The 16,048-nt window shown below is 38.0% G+C and overlaps 1 non-coding gene across 1 annotated transcript; it reads right to left on the bottom strand.

The window, feature by feature from the left end:
* Positions 1 to 15,498: 15,498 nt before the first annotated feature.
* Positions 15,499 to 15,605, bottom strand: LOC141721923 (small nucleolar RNA R71). The gene has a single exon (XR_012574964.1). It is a non-coding gene; the product is annotated as a small nucleolar RNA R71 (small nucleolar RNA).
* Positions 15,606 to 16,048: the final 443 nt, after the last annotated feature.

The raw sequence follows: 16,048 nt of genomic DNA, 5'->3' as shown, positions 1-16,048 counted from the left end.
GACTCCCTACTGGCATGAGCTCCATGTTGATTGGTTCAATTTTTGTGCTGTATTTCACAGATGTTGATTTGTCTTGTGTAGAACCAAACAACAGTTGCAACCTTTCATCAATTCTCCTCCTTTGCTCTTTCACTTGAATTTCAGCTGCTGCTAGCTGAATCAAATCAATTCCATCAGGCTTGCCCTTGATTTGAATGATTGGAGAAGTAGTGATGGCAGGAACTAGCACTTTAGATATGTTGACTTTTGTAGATGGCTCTCCTTCCCCTTCCCTTTTACTCTCCCCCTTTTTGTTATCATCAAGGAGAGGGGTCAAGCCTTGTGCTTTTGCCAGCTGCATTAGGAGACTGGTTTGAGATTGTTGATTGTGAAGAATGGTGGCCACAGAATTTTCAATAACTTGAACTCTGTCTTCTAACTTGGCCAACCGTTTTTCAGTAACAGATTCTTTCTTCAATCTCAAAACCAAGTCCTGCAATGTACCATAGGGCATGACTGAATCCAATTTTTCTGAAGTATAGGTTTTCAAGTCAGCAATATCCTTCCTGAGATCATCCATACTCAGATTCTGCTTCACTTGCTGCAGCTTCATGAGATGCAGTGAGTCCAGGTGAGCTTGAAGGATAGCCTTGATACTTGCATGTGAAGTATTCTGAATGGCCTGTTGAATAGTGTTGATTTGTTTGACTAAAGAGACATTGAATTCCCCTGATCTGTACTCCTTAGTCAAGGCCCATTCAGGTAGATTTGGAATTGAACTAGGGCCTTCATCTCCCCCTAAGTTCATGCTTCCATCAAAAGAAATAGAGTCATCATCATCAGAATTTGCTCCAAATTCCTCAGATGGCTCACCAGCTGTAGAAGGCATTTTGTTAATGGCAGCTTTATCCCTTTGAAGAGATTCTGTTGTGTGCACTAGATGTAGTGACCTTTCTGCTTTCTCATTGCCCTGAGCAGCCAACAGTTGATAGGCTGTCACAAGATGAGTAAAAGTGTCAGCATCCAAGGAAATGTTATCAATTACAGCTTTGTAATGTTGCTGAAATTGTCTTTCCTTTTCAGCATCATCCACAATCATTGACTCATTAGCAATGGCTGGTTCCACCCTTGTATCTACTGTACCTGCTTTTCTCTCTTTTTCTCTATGTTCTTGCATCAGGGGCTCCCCCTGGCTCACACAACTCACTCCCTCACCTTCACCTACTAAGGTGGTACTTCACTCACTTACTTTTGCCATGCTGGAAGAAATAGCATGCATTTTTGAGCTCTCAATCTCTCCTTTTGCCTGGGAGCAACCCAGCCTCTCACTCAAATTGTCACTCCCTTCCCTCAATCCTAAGAGTGATTGCACAGTATTCATGTCTTCTACACTTGGGATTAATTCAGTTATTTGTGTAGAGACTGTCAACGGATGTGGAATATCCGTTGAAGGTGAAACTGATGTTATCAACGGATAACTGCTGTTAAGCTTATCCGTTGAAGAACAACCACTTGTCAACGGATGAGTGATATCCGTTGAAGAAGGAAAAGAAGTTGAAATTGAAAGTGATATAACTGTTGAATCTGTGTAGATTGATTTGAGATGTGGTGACACAGATCCTTCAATTATATCTGAAAGAATTTGCGGGTGATCCAACAAATCATCCAAGAGATGATGATCACCTGTATTTGAGTGGGGCTTCTCCCTGAGTTGTAAAGAGGGAGAATCAGGAATTGATGGGAATAACATATCCACATCCAGAGATGGTGATGAAGTGTTTGGTGATTGATGTGTGATTATTGTGAGAGAATGGGGCTGTGACTCCACATTTATTGGAGTCACATCAAACTGAGTTTGAGAAGGCATAGATACAGATGGATGTATCTGTGCAGTGTGTGCACCCTGTGTAGAAGATTGGGTTCTAGCCTTCTTTCTTCTAATAAAGGCTTTTGTTGGTGAGTGTTTGGCTTTAGTGTCCCTCCCTCGTTTGTTCTGTGTTCCTGGTTTGGAACTATTTTCAATAGTAACATCCTTTTGGGAGGATGCTACTAGGGATGTGCTAGATACCTTTTCAACCACCACAGCTTTTTGAGAAACTGTGGCTTGGCTAGCTTGGGAAGCACTCAACTTTCCTTCCTTATCCTGGGGGTTTCTTTGATGTTCACCCCTCCCCTCACCACTCACACCCTGTTCACTCACCTCAGGGTTAATAGTTGGTGTTACAACTGTTGTCTTTTGAGAAACAACAGAGGTGGATTTCTTTGTCTTTGATTTTGAAAGTTTAGTTTTGGTGACCTTGGTAGAAATCTGTTGGGGCATCACAGATTTCATGGCCACACTAGAAGATAAAGAAATAGAGGGGTTGGAAGAAGTAGGAGTTGTAGAAGCAATTACCTCACCTACCTGAGGTGCATTCATGATTGGTAAATATACCAATGACACACTGCTGTTAAGATCCATTCTCATCAAGTCTGCAAGAACTCTTTTCTCTTGTGCCCAGCACTTGAGTTTATTATTCTCATTGATTATGACTAAACCTTCAGCAACATGGTTAGCCAATAACATAAAGAATCTAGCATAATAGATGTTATTAGGTCTATTAGCTTTGTTACCTAATCTAGTACCTAATTCTAGCATCACATAGTTGCTAAAGTTAAAATACCTATCAGAAACAAGCATATAGAGCATATTAACCAGAGATGAAGTTATGGCATCAAAATTACTAATTTTCCCAGAGAAAACCTTTATAAAGGCATCCCCAAGGAAACTCCATTCTTTCCTAAGGCCTTTTCTTCTAATACTCCCTAAATTAGCAGAGTTAAGAGAATAACCTATGGAATCTAACATGCTGGATACATCACTATCAGTGTGTGGTGTCATGGCATTGTTCTCAGGCAATTTAAAACATGCTTGTAAATCATCACAGTTAATACAGTGAGTTTTACCTTTGAGAGTGAAGGAGATAGTCATATCCATGGAGTTGAACTCAGCAGTTGTCCAAATCTCCTCAACTACTTCACAGAAAATTGTTGGGGCTTCCAGCATTGCATAGCTAAGTTTACAGTTTTTGATGAAGTCCATCATTTTGTGATAGTCTGAGTGGGCTTCATTCTTTTCTACCAAAGCTATGAAATTGTTCTTTTCATAGATGAACCCAGATTGAGACATAATCTTCACGACTGGTGCCATTGTTGTGAGTAGAAATTGCAGAGAATAACTTGAAGTTTTTGCAGAGAGAAAATGGTAAATGCTTGAAATTTTAAGAAAGCGTAAAGTAAAAATGAACAATCAGAAGGACTTATATGCTTTCTCAAATTAATAAACAAAAATATAAAATAAAGATTTATCAATAAATATGCGTTAGTGAATTTCAGCCGTTTTAAGAATAAACTGTAAGTGTTCTAAAAACTACCTTTAAAACCAATACATACAGATGTATGTATGAGTATCAACGGTTAAGAATATAGAATCAACGGCTGTTAAACACCTGAATCGATTGATGTGACATTTCAACGGATAAGGCAAATTGTCATCCATTGAAAGGTACTTTAGTTTTATCCGTTGACGGATAAAAATTCCAGAAATGTATTTGTCTTTCAACGGATAATGATTATCCGTTGATAGAGCAATTTTGACTTTCAACGGATAGGGAACATCCGTTGATGGAATAAACTATGTTAAAAGTCAAATTTGTTCTTAGCAACTAATATATTTCAGGCTTCAATTCAAATTGCAATAAAGACATGAATTTTAAGAGTAATTAAGCATACCTAGCTCACTTACCAATCTTGTGAATGTTGATTCATCAAGTGGCTTGGTAAATATGTCAGCAATTTGTTGTTCACTTGGAACAAAATGTAGTTCCACTGTACCATTCATGACATGCTCCCTAATGAAGTGGTACTTGATATCAATGTGCTTGGTCCTTGAGTGCTGCACAGGATTCTCTGTTATGGCTATGGCACTTGTGTTGTCACAAAAGATAGGAATTCTATCAACATGAAGTCCATAGTCAAGGAGTTGGTTCCTCATCCATAACACTTGAGAACAGCAACTTCCAGCAGCAATGTATTCAGCCTCAGCTGTAGAAGTAGAGACTGAATTTTGCTTTTTGCTAAACCATGATACAAGCTTGTTTCCCAGGAATTGGTAGGAGCCTGTTGTACTTTTCCTATCTATTTTGCAACCTGCATAGTCTGCATCTGAATAACCAATTAGATCAAAGCCAGATTCTCTAGGATACCAAATACCTAAATTTGGTGTACCCTTGAGATATCTGAAAATCCTTTTGATAGCAATTAAGTGAGACTCCCTAGGATCAGCTTGGAATCTAGCACATAGACATGTAGCAAACATTATATCTGGTCTGCTAGCAGTTAAATATAAAAGTGAACCAACCATGCCTCTATAACTTGTAATATCCACAGACCTTTCAGTCTTATTTAATTCAAGTTTGGTGGCAGTGGCCATGGGAGTTTTTGCAGATGAACATTCCATTAAGTCAAACTTCTTTAAAAGATCATAAATATATTTAGTTTGACTAATGAAAATTCCATCACTAACTTGTTTAACTTGTAAACCAAGAAAATAGGTTAGTTCTCCCATTAGGCTCATTTCATAATTACTTTGCATTAGCTTAGCAAACTTTTTGCAAAGTTTATCATCTATAGAGCCAAATATTATGTCATCTACATAAATTTGAACAAGTATACTAGAGCCATTAACATCCCTAAAGAAGAGAGTTTTATCAACAGTACCTCTAGTGAAGTGATTCTCCAAAAGAAATTTTGATAAGGTTTCATACCAGGCTCTAGGTGCTTGCTTCAGTCCATAGAGTGCTTTCAACAGATAATACACATAGTCTGGAAAATTTGGATCTTCAAATCCTGGAGGTTGACTTACATAGACTTCTTCCTCTAATTTCCCATTTAGAAATGCACTCTTGACATCCATTTGATAGACTTTGAAATTGGCATGGGCTGTATGGGCTAGAAATATTCTGATGGCTTCAAGTCTTGCAACAGGAGCATATGTTTCATCAAAATCTATTCCCTCTTGCTGAGAATAGCCTTTAGCAACCAGTCTGGCTTTATTCCTTATGATGATGCCATTTTCATCCATCTTGTTTCTGAATACCCACTTTGTGTCAATAGGACTCTTGTTCTTTGGTTTGGGTACCAGCTTCCATACTTGGTTTCTCTCAAATTGGTTCAGCTCTTCCTGCATAGCTAATATCCAATCTGGATCCAATAGAGCTTCTTCCACTTTCTTAGGTTCCTCCTGAGACAGAAAACTACTATACAGACATTCATCTTGAGTGGCTTTTCTTGTTTGCACTTTAGATGATGCATCACCAATGATCAGTTCAAAGGGATGATTCTTGGTCCATTTCCTTTGTGGTGGAAGATGTGCTCTAGATGAGGTGGCCTCAGTATTGTCATGATGTGAGACAGAGTGTTGACTAGTTGAAACTCCCCCTGAGTTGTTGGTCCTTTGCAGGGAACTTGGAGTTCTATCAACTGATGATGTAAATCGATTATCCGTTGATGAACTATGATCAACGGATGCTTCATTTTGTACTTCAACGGATGATGCACTATGTCTTTCAACGGATACTGCATTGCCTCTATCAACGGATGCAGTATTTTGTGCATTATCCAAGGGCATGTTTTGAATCCCTTTTGAAGTGTCATCTCCATCAGTCTCCTCTTCACTATCATCACAATATATCTCAATGTTGTCAAATTTGAGTCTCTCATTATGTCCCTCATCTGTTAGTCCATCAATCTTTTTATCATCAAACACAACATGCACAGATTCCATAACAATGTTGGTTCTTAGATTGTAGACCCTATAAGATTTTCCAGCTGAGTAACCAACAAATATCCCTTCATCAGCCTTTGCATCAAACTTCCCTTTATGGTCAGATTGATTCCTCAGTATAAAGCATTTACATCCAAAGACATGAAGAAAGTTTAGAGTTGGTTTTCTTCTCTTGAACAACTGATAAGGAGTCATGCCTTTAGCTTGATTTATCAAAGAAATATTCTGAGTGAAGCAGGCACAATTAACAGCTTCAGCCCAGAAATATGTTGGTAACTTTGATTCTTCAAGCATTGTTCTGGCAGCTTCAATTAAAGATCTGTTCTTTCTTTCAACAACCCCATTTTGCTGAGGTGTTCTTGGAGCTGAGAACTCATGCATGATTCCATTTTCTTCACAGAACAGCCTTAATGTCAAATTCTTGAATTCAGTTCCATTGTCACTCCTGATATTTCTAACCTTCAAGTCAGGATGATTGTTGACTTGCCTGATGTGATTGATAATGATTTCACTTGCTTCATCCTTTGATCCAAGAAAATAGACCCATGAGAACTTTGAGAAATCATCTACAATCACTAAGCAATATCTTTTTCATGCAATAGACAATACATTGACTGGTCCAAACAAATCCATATGTAGCAGCTGTAATGGTTCATCAATTGTTGTTTCAAGCTTCTTTTTGAATGATGCTTTCCTTTGTTTGCCTTTCTGACAAGCATCACACAAACCATCCCTTGAGAATTCAACTAGAGGGATTCCTCTAACTAAGTCCTTTTTGACTAGATCATTCATTGTCTTGAAATTCAAGTGAGATAGCTTCTTGTGCCATAGCCAACTTTCAACTGTGCTTGCTTTGCTGAAGAGACAAGTAATGGATTCTGCATCTGTAGAGTTGAAGTCAGCTATGTACACATTTCCTTTTCTAACTCCAGTTAGAACCACTTTGTTGTCTTTCTTACTAGTGACAACACAGGCTTCAGAATTGAAGGAAACTGTATTCCCTCTATCACATAGTTGACTGATGCTCAGTAAATTGTGCTTGAGACCATCAACTAATGCAACTTCATTAATGATGACATTCCTTGTTGAAATCAAGCCATATCCCATAGTAAACCCTTTGCTGTCATCTCCAAAGGTTATGCTAGGGCCAGCTCTCTCCTTGAACTCTGTGAGCAGGGAGAAATCTCCTGTCATGTGTCTTGAACAACCACTGTCCAAGTACCATAGATTTCTTCCATTTCCCTGCACACCATAAAATCAATCAATTTGATTTTGGTACCCAAGTTTCCTTGGGTCCATTCTTGTTAGCCTTTCTCCTAGACTTCATTCCTCCTGCATCTTTAGACTTAGGTAAGTTTGAGTCAACCTTGGTCTTAGATGTAGTTGGTTGAGGTGTAGGGTTAGTCACAGAATCATTTAGCACATTTGTAAAATTATTAGGCATTGATTGTGCAAACATGTTATTCCATATGGGCATATTGTATGGCATTTGAGGCATACTAAATGCAGCAAGATAAGGATTGTTAAAATATGGCATGTTTACAAAATGTGCATAAGGATTTTGTTGAGACATAACAGGCATAGCATGCAGAGGTGATGCAGACATATTAGGCATAGAAGAGGGTACATTTATGGGAGTCTTCTTAATGGATTTACAACTAGCAGATAGATGATTAACACTACTACAATGCACACAGCTTTTTCTAGGAGCATACCTATCAGGTGTGTAATTGTTGTGTTTATTAACTCCTACCTTCCCATTTCTGTTGGATTTTCTTTTAGATTCCTTTTTATCCTCAACCATCTTGAGCCTATTATTTAACTGTTATAAGGTCATGTGCCCTACATTCACCTTACTGACATCTTTGGATGTGCTTGCTTCTTCTTTGACAAAGTTCTTTGAAGTTGAACCAAACTTTTTGTTGAGTTTCTTTAGATTCTCTCTTTTAGAAACATCTGCCTGTTTTGATTGAGGAACCTTCAACGGATGCTCCTTTTCTTCCTTCAACGGATAACTTTCATCATCCGTTGATTCCACATCCGTTGACAGCCCATCAATTAATTCCAGTTTCTTTTTATTTTTATCCCAGGCAGTTTCACAGAATGATTCAATTCCTTGGACCTTAGCAATTTGAGCACTTACATCCCTAGATGTCTTCCAGGCTTTAATCACCTCTTGCTCTTTCTCTAATTGATTGGAAAGTATTTCTACTTTCTTAACAGATTCAGCTAGTTCATTTTCAACAGATATACAATGCAACTTTGTTTTCTCTAGGTCAATCATCTTATCTTCTAACAAAGCATTTCTATTACTTAAAAACAGATTGTTCTCTCTAATCCTACTATTTTCTTTAGCAAGAGATTTAAGAGACACACGCAAATGATACAATTCGGTAGACATGTCATTAAAAGCATCATTGCACTCTTCTTTAGTAAGCTGTGTTAAGTCAGTAGTGATTACCTGATTGCTTGATGAACTAACTTCATTTTCTTCAGAATCAGCCATGAGAGCAAGGTTGACATACTCCACATCTTCATCCTCTTCATCTCCATTAGCTGCCCAGTCCCTTTCTTGAGTAATGAAAGCCCTCTCCTTTTGCTTGAGTAGATCAAAATATTTCTTTTTGTAATCTACTTGTTCAAATTTCTTCTTTTCAGAAGTTGGCTTTCTGCACTCACCTGCAAAGTGTCCACTTATACCACAATTGAAACACTTGAACTTGGATTTGTCCACAGTGTTTTTGTGAGGTTTAGTGGCTCTAGTGTTTTTCTTGAATTTCATCTTTGCAAATCTTCTGGACAGAAATGCAAGATGCTCATCAATACCATCTGAGTCATCTTGGCTGGAGTTGTCTTCATTTTCAGCAACTTGCTCTTTCCCCTTGCTTGATTCCTGATTTCTTATACCATCTTTGAAGTTTGATGTAGATCTTGCAGTTTCTTGTCTGCATTTCCTCTCATCTTCAGCTACCAATGCAACTGAACTTCCTTTCTTTCTCCCTTTCTCCAATACCTCATCCTGTTCCAGCTCTAGTTCATAAGTCTTCAAGATTCCATACAATCTTTCAAGAGTGAAGTCCTTATAATCTTGAGAGTTTCTTAAGGAGACAGTCATGGGTTTCCATTCCTTTGGCAAGGATCTTAAAAATTTAAGATTTTAATCCTTCACCTGGTACACTCTTCCATACAGCTTCAGTCCATTCAACAGCTTTTGGAACCTATTGAATGTTTCATTTAAAGATTCATTTTCTTCAAAATGAAAGTATTCATACTGTTGAATGAGAAGCTGCATTTTGTTTTCTTTCACTTGTTCTGTACCTTCACACAGTAGTTGAACTGTGTCCCAAACCTCTTTGGCAGTTGTGCAATTTATCACATTATCAAACATATCCATGTTAAGACCATTAAACAAAATGTTCATAGCCTTCTTATCCTTGTGGACTTCTTCTGTGTCTTCCATTGTCCATTCTGCTCTAGGTTTTGGAATGGATTGACCAACAGCAACTGTGGCTGTAGCAACTGTTGCTACTTTGTGGGGAATGTGAGGACCATTCTCAATGCAGTTTACATAACCTTCATCTTGGGAGAGTAGATGAAGGTGCATTTTCACCTTCCAATGGTGATAACTGTCTTTGTCAAGAACTGGGATCTTTACTCCAATATCCATCTTACTCATCTTTGTTAGATTCCAAGATCTTTAAACTCTTTGTATGTCAAGAGCCTGCTCTGATACCAATTGTTATTCCTAGTGGACTAACAATGAGATTTACAGAAGGGGGGTTGAATGTAAATCTCAAAACTTTTTCAAGTTTTGAGCAGTTTATGAAAGTTGTGTGTTCAAGAAGAACAAGTGTGTGAATTGCTTTAAGCTAATATAGACAGATATATATTCAAGCACAAATGTAAAGAACACAACAGACCTTAAAAACTTTTCTGGTGGATTTGTTGTTCCACCAGAGATGGTATATTAGAAAATCTGTGATTAAACAATGTTGATCACAGCTGCATCCTAGTACAAACTAGATGGATTTTCTCTCAATATTTTTCTAAACAGCTCTGGAAAATCTCTCTTCTAATTACTAGCTTCTACTTGGTTTATATAATACCAAGTGTACAAGTGAAGAACAATATAAAATACAGTAATAAAATAAGATCTTCACTTACTTCTTTTCCTGTTCACTCCAGTACTTTGTTGACTATTGCATTTTTGTACTAGAGAAGAACGGCTGCTTTTTCTGTTGTTCCTGAAATTCGGCTACCACATCTCAGTTGTCTCTATCAACCCATGTGCCTCTGTCTGTAGGTACAACTACCCCTTATCAACGGCTAATCAACAGAACATCCGTTGAAGTTTTCATCCGTTGTTGGTCCTTTGCAGGGAACTTGGAGTTCTATCAACTGATGATGTAAATCGATTATCCGTTGATGAACTATGATCAACGGATGCTTCATTTTGTACTTCAACGGATGATGCACTATGTCTTTCAACGGATACTGCATTGCCTCTATCAACGGATGCAGTATTTTGTGCATTATCCAAGGGCATGTTTTGAATCCCTTTTGAAGTGTCATCTCCATCAGTCTCCTCTTCACTATCATCACAATATATCTCAATGTTGTCAAATTTGAGTCTCTCATTATGTCCCTCATCTGTTAGTCCATCAATCTTTTTATCATCAAACACAACATGCACAGATTCCATAACAATTTTGGTTCTTAGATTGTAGACCCTATAAGATTTTCCAGCTGAGTAACCAACAAATATCCCTTCATCAGCCTTTGCATCAAACTTCCCTTTATGGTCAGATTGATTCCTCAGTATAAAGCATTTACATCCAAAGACATGAAGAAAGTTTAGAGTTGGTTTTCTCCTCTTGAACAACTGATAAGGAGTCATGCCTTTAGCTTGATTGATCAAAGAAATATTCTGAGTGAAGCAGGCACAATTAACAGCTTCAGCCCAGAAATATGTTGGTAACTTTGATTCTTCAAGCATTGTTCTGGCAGCTTCAATTAAAGATCTGTTCTTTCTTTCAACAACCCCATTTTGCTGAGGTGTTCTTGGAGCTGAGAACTCATGCATGATTCCATTTTCTTCACAGAACAGCCTTAATGTCAAATTCTTGAATTCAGTTCCATTGTCACTCCTGATATTTCTAACCTTCAAGTCAGGATGATTGTTGACTTGCCTGATGTGATTGATAATGATTTCACTTGCTTCATCCTTTGATCCAAGAAAATAGACCCATGAGAACTTTGAGAAATCATCTACAATCACTAAGCAATATCTTTTTCTTGCAATAGACAATACATTGACTGGTCCAAACAAATCCATATGTAGCAGCTGTAATGGTTCATCAATTGTTGTTTCAAGCTTCTTTTTGAATGATGCTTTCCTTTGTTTGCCTTTCTGACAAGCATCACACAAACCATCCCTTGAGAATTCAACTAGAGGGATTCCTCTAACTAAGTCCTTTTTGACTAGATCATTCATTGTCTTGAAATTCAAGTGAGATAGCTTCTTGTGCCATAGCCAACTTTCAACTGTGCTTGCTTTGCTGAAGAGACAAGTAATGGATTCTGCATCTGTAGAGTTGAAGTCAGCTATGTACACATTTCCTTTTCTAACTCCAGTTAGAACCACTTTGTTGTCTTTCTTACTAGTGACAACACAGGCTTCAGAATTGAAGGAAACTGTATTCCCTCTATCACATAGTTGACTGATGCTCAGTAAATTGTGCTTGAGACCATCAACTAATGCAACTTCATTAATGATGACATTCCTTGTTGAAATCAAGCCATATCCCATAGTAAACCCTTTGCTGTCATCTCCAAAGGTTATGCTAGGGCCAGCTCTCTCCTTGAACTCTGTGAGCAGGGAGAAATCTCCTGTCATGTGTCTTGAACAACCACTGTCCAAGTACCATAGATTTCTTCCATTTCCCTGCACACCATAAAATCAATCAATTTGATTTTGGTACCCAAGTTTCCTTGGGTCCATTCTTGTTAGCCTTTCTCCTAGACTTCATTCCTCCTGCATCTTTAGACTTAGGTAAGTTTGAGTCAACCTTGGTCTTAGATGTAGTTGGTTGAGGTGTAGGGTTAGTCACAGAATCATTTAGCACATTTGTAAAATTATTAGGCATTGATTGTGCAAACATGTTATTCCATATGGGCATATTGTATGGCATTTGAGGCATACTAAATGCAGCAAGATAAGGATTGTTAAAATATGGCATGTTTACAAAATGTGCATAAGGATTTTGTTGAGACATAACAGGCATAGCATGCAGAGGTGATGCAGACATATTAGGCATAGAAGAGGGTACATTTATGGGAGTCTTCTTAATGGATTTACAACTAGCAGATAGATGATTAACACTACTACAATGCACACAGCTTTTTCTAGGAGCATACCTATCAGGTGTGTAATTGTTGTGTTTATTAACTCCTACCTTCCCATTTCTGTTGGATTTTCTTTTAGATTCCTTTTTATCCTCAACCATCTTGAGCCTATTATTTAACTGTTCTAAGGTCATGTGCCCTACATTCACCTTACTGACATCTTTGGATGTGCTTGCTTCTTCTTTGACAAAGTTCTTTGAAGTTGAACCAAACTTTTTGTTGAGTTTCTTTAGATTCTCTCTTTTAGAAACATCTGCCTGTTTTGATTGAGGAACCTTCAACGGATGCTCCTTTTCTTCCTTCAACGGATAACTTTCATCATCCGTTGATTCCACATCCGTTGACAGCCCATCAATTAATTCCAGTTTCTTTTTATTTTTATCCCAGGCAGTTTCACAGAATGATTCAATTCCTTGGACCTTAGCAATTTGAGCACTTACATCCCTAGATGTCTTCCAGGCTTTAATCACCTCTTGCTCTTTCTCTAATTGATTGGAAAGTATTTCTACTTTCTTAACAGATTCAGCTAGTTCATTTTCAACAGATATACAATGCAACTTTGTTTTCTCTAGGTCAATCATCTTATCTTCTAACAAAGCATTTCTATTACTTAAAAACAGATTGTTCTCTCTAATCCTACTATTTTCTTTAGCAAGAGATTTAAGAGACACACGCAAATGATACAATTCGGTAGACATGTCATTAAAAGCATCATTGCACTCTTCTTTAGTAAGCTGTGTTAAGTCAGTAGTGATTACCTGATTGCTTGATGAACTAACTTCATTTTCTTCAGAATCAGCCATGAGAGCAAGGTTGACATACTCCACATCTTCATCCTCTTCATCTCCATTAGCTGCCCAGTCCCTTTCTTGAGTAATGAAAGCCCTCTCCTTTTGCTTGAGTAGATCAAAATATTTCTTTTTGTAATCTACTTGTTCAAATTTCTTCTTTTCAGAAGTTGGCTTTCTGCACTCACCTGCAAAGTGTCCACTTATACCACAATTGAAACACTTGAACTTGGATTTGTCCACAGTGTTTTTGTGAGGTTTAGTGGCTCTAGTGTTTTTCTTGAATTTCATCTTTGCAAATCTTCTGGACAGAAATGCAAGATGCTCATCAATACCATCTGAGTCATCTTGGCTGGAGTTGTCTTCATTTTCAGCAACTTGCTCTTTCCCCTTGCTTGATTCCTGATTTCTTATACCATCTTTGGAGTTTGATGTAGATCTTGCAGTTTCTTGTCTGCATTTCCTCTCATCTTCAGCTACCAATGCAACTGAACTTCCTTTCTTTCTCCCCTTCTCCAATACCTCATCCTGTTCCAGCTCTAGTTCATAAGTCTTCAAGATTCCATACAATCTTTCAAGAGTGAAGTCCTTATAATCTTGAGAGTTTCTTAAGGAGACAGTCATGGGTTTCCATTCCTTTGGCAAGGATCTTAAAAATTTAAGATTTGAATCCTTCACCTGGTACACTCTTCCATACAGCTTCAGTCCATTCAACAGCTTTTGGAACCTATTGAATGTTTCATTTAAAGATTCATTTTCTTCAAAATGAAAGTATTCATACTGTTGAATGAGAAGCTGCATTTTGTTTTCTTTCACTTGTTCTGTACCTTCACACAGTAGTTGAACTGTGTCCCAAACCTCTTTGGCAGTTGTGCAATTTATCACATTATCAAACATATCCATGTTAAGACCATTAAACAAAATGTTCATAGCCTTCTTATCCTTGTGGACTTCTTCTGTGTCTTCCATTGTCCATTCTGCTCTAGGTTTTGGAATGGATTGACCAACAACAACTGTGGCTGTAGCAACTGTTGCTACTTTGTGGGGAATGTGAGGACCATTCTCAATGCAGTTTACATAACCTTCATCTTGGGAGAGTAGATGAAGGTGCATTTTCACCTTCCAATGGTGATAACTGTCTTTGTCAAGAACTGGGATCTTTACTCCAATATCCTTCTTACTCATCTTTGTTAGATTCCAAGATCTTTAAACTCTTTGTATGTCAAGAGCCTGCTCTGATACCAATTGTTATTCCTAGTGGACTAACAATGAGATTTACAGAAGGGGGGTTGAATGTAAATCTCAAAACTTTTTCAAGTTTTGAGCAGTTTATGAAAGTTGTGTGTTCAAGAAGAACAAGTGTGTGAATTGCTTTAAGCTAATATAGACAGATATATATTCAAGCACAAATGTAAAGAACACAACAGACCTTAAAAACTTTTCTGGTGGATTTGTTGTTCCACCAGAGATGGTATATTAGAAAATCTGTGATTAAACAATGTTGATCACAGCTGCATCCTAGTACAAACTAGATGGATTTTCTCTCAATATTTTTCTAAACAGCTCTGGAAAATCTCTCTTCTAATTACTAGCTTCTACTTGGTTTATATAATACCAAGTGTACAAGTGAAGAACAATATAAAATACAGTAATAAAATAAGATCTTCACTTGCTTCTTTTCCTGTTCACTCCAGTACTTTGTTGACTATTGCATCTTTGTACTAGAGAAGAACGGCTGCTTTTTCTGTTGTTCCTGAAATTCGGCTACCACATCTCAGTTGTCTCTATCAACCCATGTGCCTCTGTCTGTAGGTACAACTACCCCTTATCAACGGCTAATCATCAGAACATCCGTTGAAGCTTTCATCCGTTGATGCACTCATCCGTTGAAGGATGTTATCCGTTGAAGCTTTCATCCGTTGATGCACTCATCCGTTGAAGGATGTTATCCGTTGATGACTTTATCCGTTGAAGCTTTAGAGACATCCGTTGAAGCTTAGCTTCTCATCCGTTGAAGGTCTTTAAGTCATCCGTTGATACCACTTCACTTATACAAAATTACAAGGCATGAAGTATTTACAATTGGCCTTCCTATCTGCATATCATCTAGTAGTCAACATGACTCATAGTTTCTCTCAACTTCCAAGAATTACATTTTAAATACAGAGACTGAAATATGCTACAACACTAGACCTATTTCTAAGTAAAGCTACACCATCAACGGATAGCCAAAGTGGTCTTATCCGTTGAGGCTACAGACACTAAATTTCTACTTAAGTATTTTGTTAAACATATCATCAAACTAATGCACATACATTCCTAACAGACACTTTTAAGTTCAATGGTGTGAGTGAAGATGCTATCAAGCTGCGACTCTTCCCATTCTCTTTGAGGGACAAAGCTAAGTGCTGGTTACACTCTCTACCGGAAGGGTCTATCACAACTTGGGAAGATCTTGATCAAAATTTTCTAACTAAATTCTTTCCCATGGCGAAGACTGCAGCAATCAGGAATGCTCTTACCCAGTTCACGCAGCAAACTGGAGAATCTCTATGTGAGGCTTGGGATCGATATAAGGAGATGCTAAGGATGTGCCCACACCATGGAATGCCTGACTGGATGATTATCAACTGTTTCTACAATGGATTGGGTCCTACTTCTAGGCCCATACTTGATGCAGCATCAGGAGGAGCCTTGTGGGCTAAAAGCTATGATGAAGCTTATGAACTTATTGAACTGATGGCTGCTAATGAGTACCAGAATCCTTCCCAGAGACTGACTCAGGGAAAAGTAGCAGGAATTCTGGAGTTGGACGCAGCAACTGCTATAGCTGCCCAACTTAAGGCTTTGACAATGGAGGTGGACACTTTGGCTAATTATGGAGTTAATCAAATTACCAGTGTCTGTGAGCTTTGTGCTGGTGCCCATGAGACTGATCAATGCACAATTTCTAATGAATTAGCTCAGTTCGTGAACAACTTCCAGCGATCGCAGCAACCTGTGCCAGCCACCTATCATCCTAACAACCACAATCATCCTAATTTCAGTTGGA

Source organism: Apium graveolens, chromosome 4, assembly GCF_009905375.1.
Source record: "Apium graveolens cultivar Ventura chromosome 4, ASM990537v1, whole genome shotgun sequence".
NCBI lineage: Eukaryota > Viridiplantae > Streptophyta > Magnoliopsida > Apiales > Apiaceae > Apium > Apium graveolens.
This window is presented reverse-complemented; position numbering and strand designations above follow the sequence as displayed.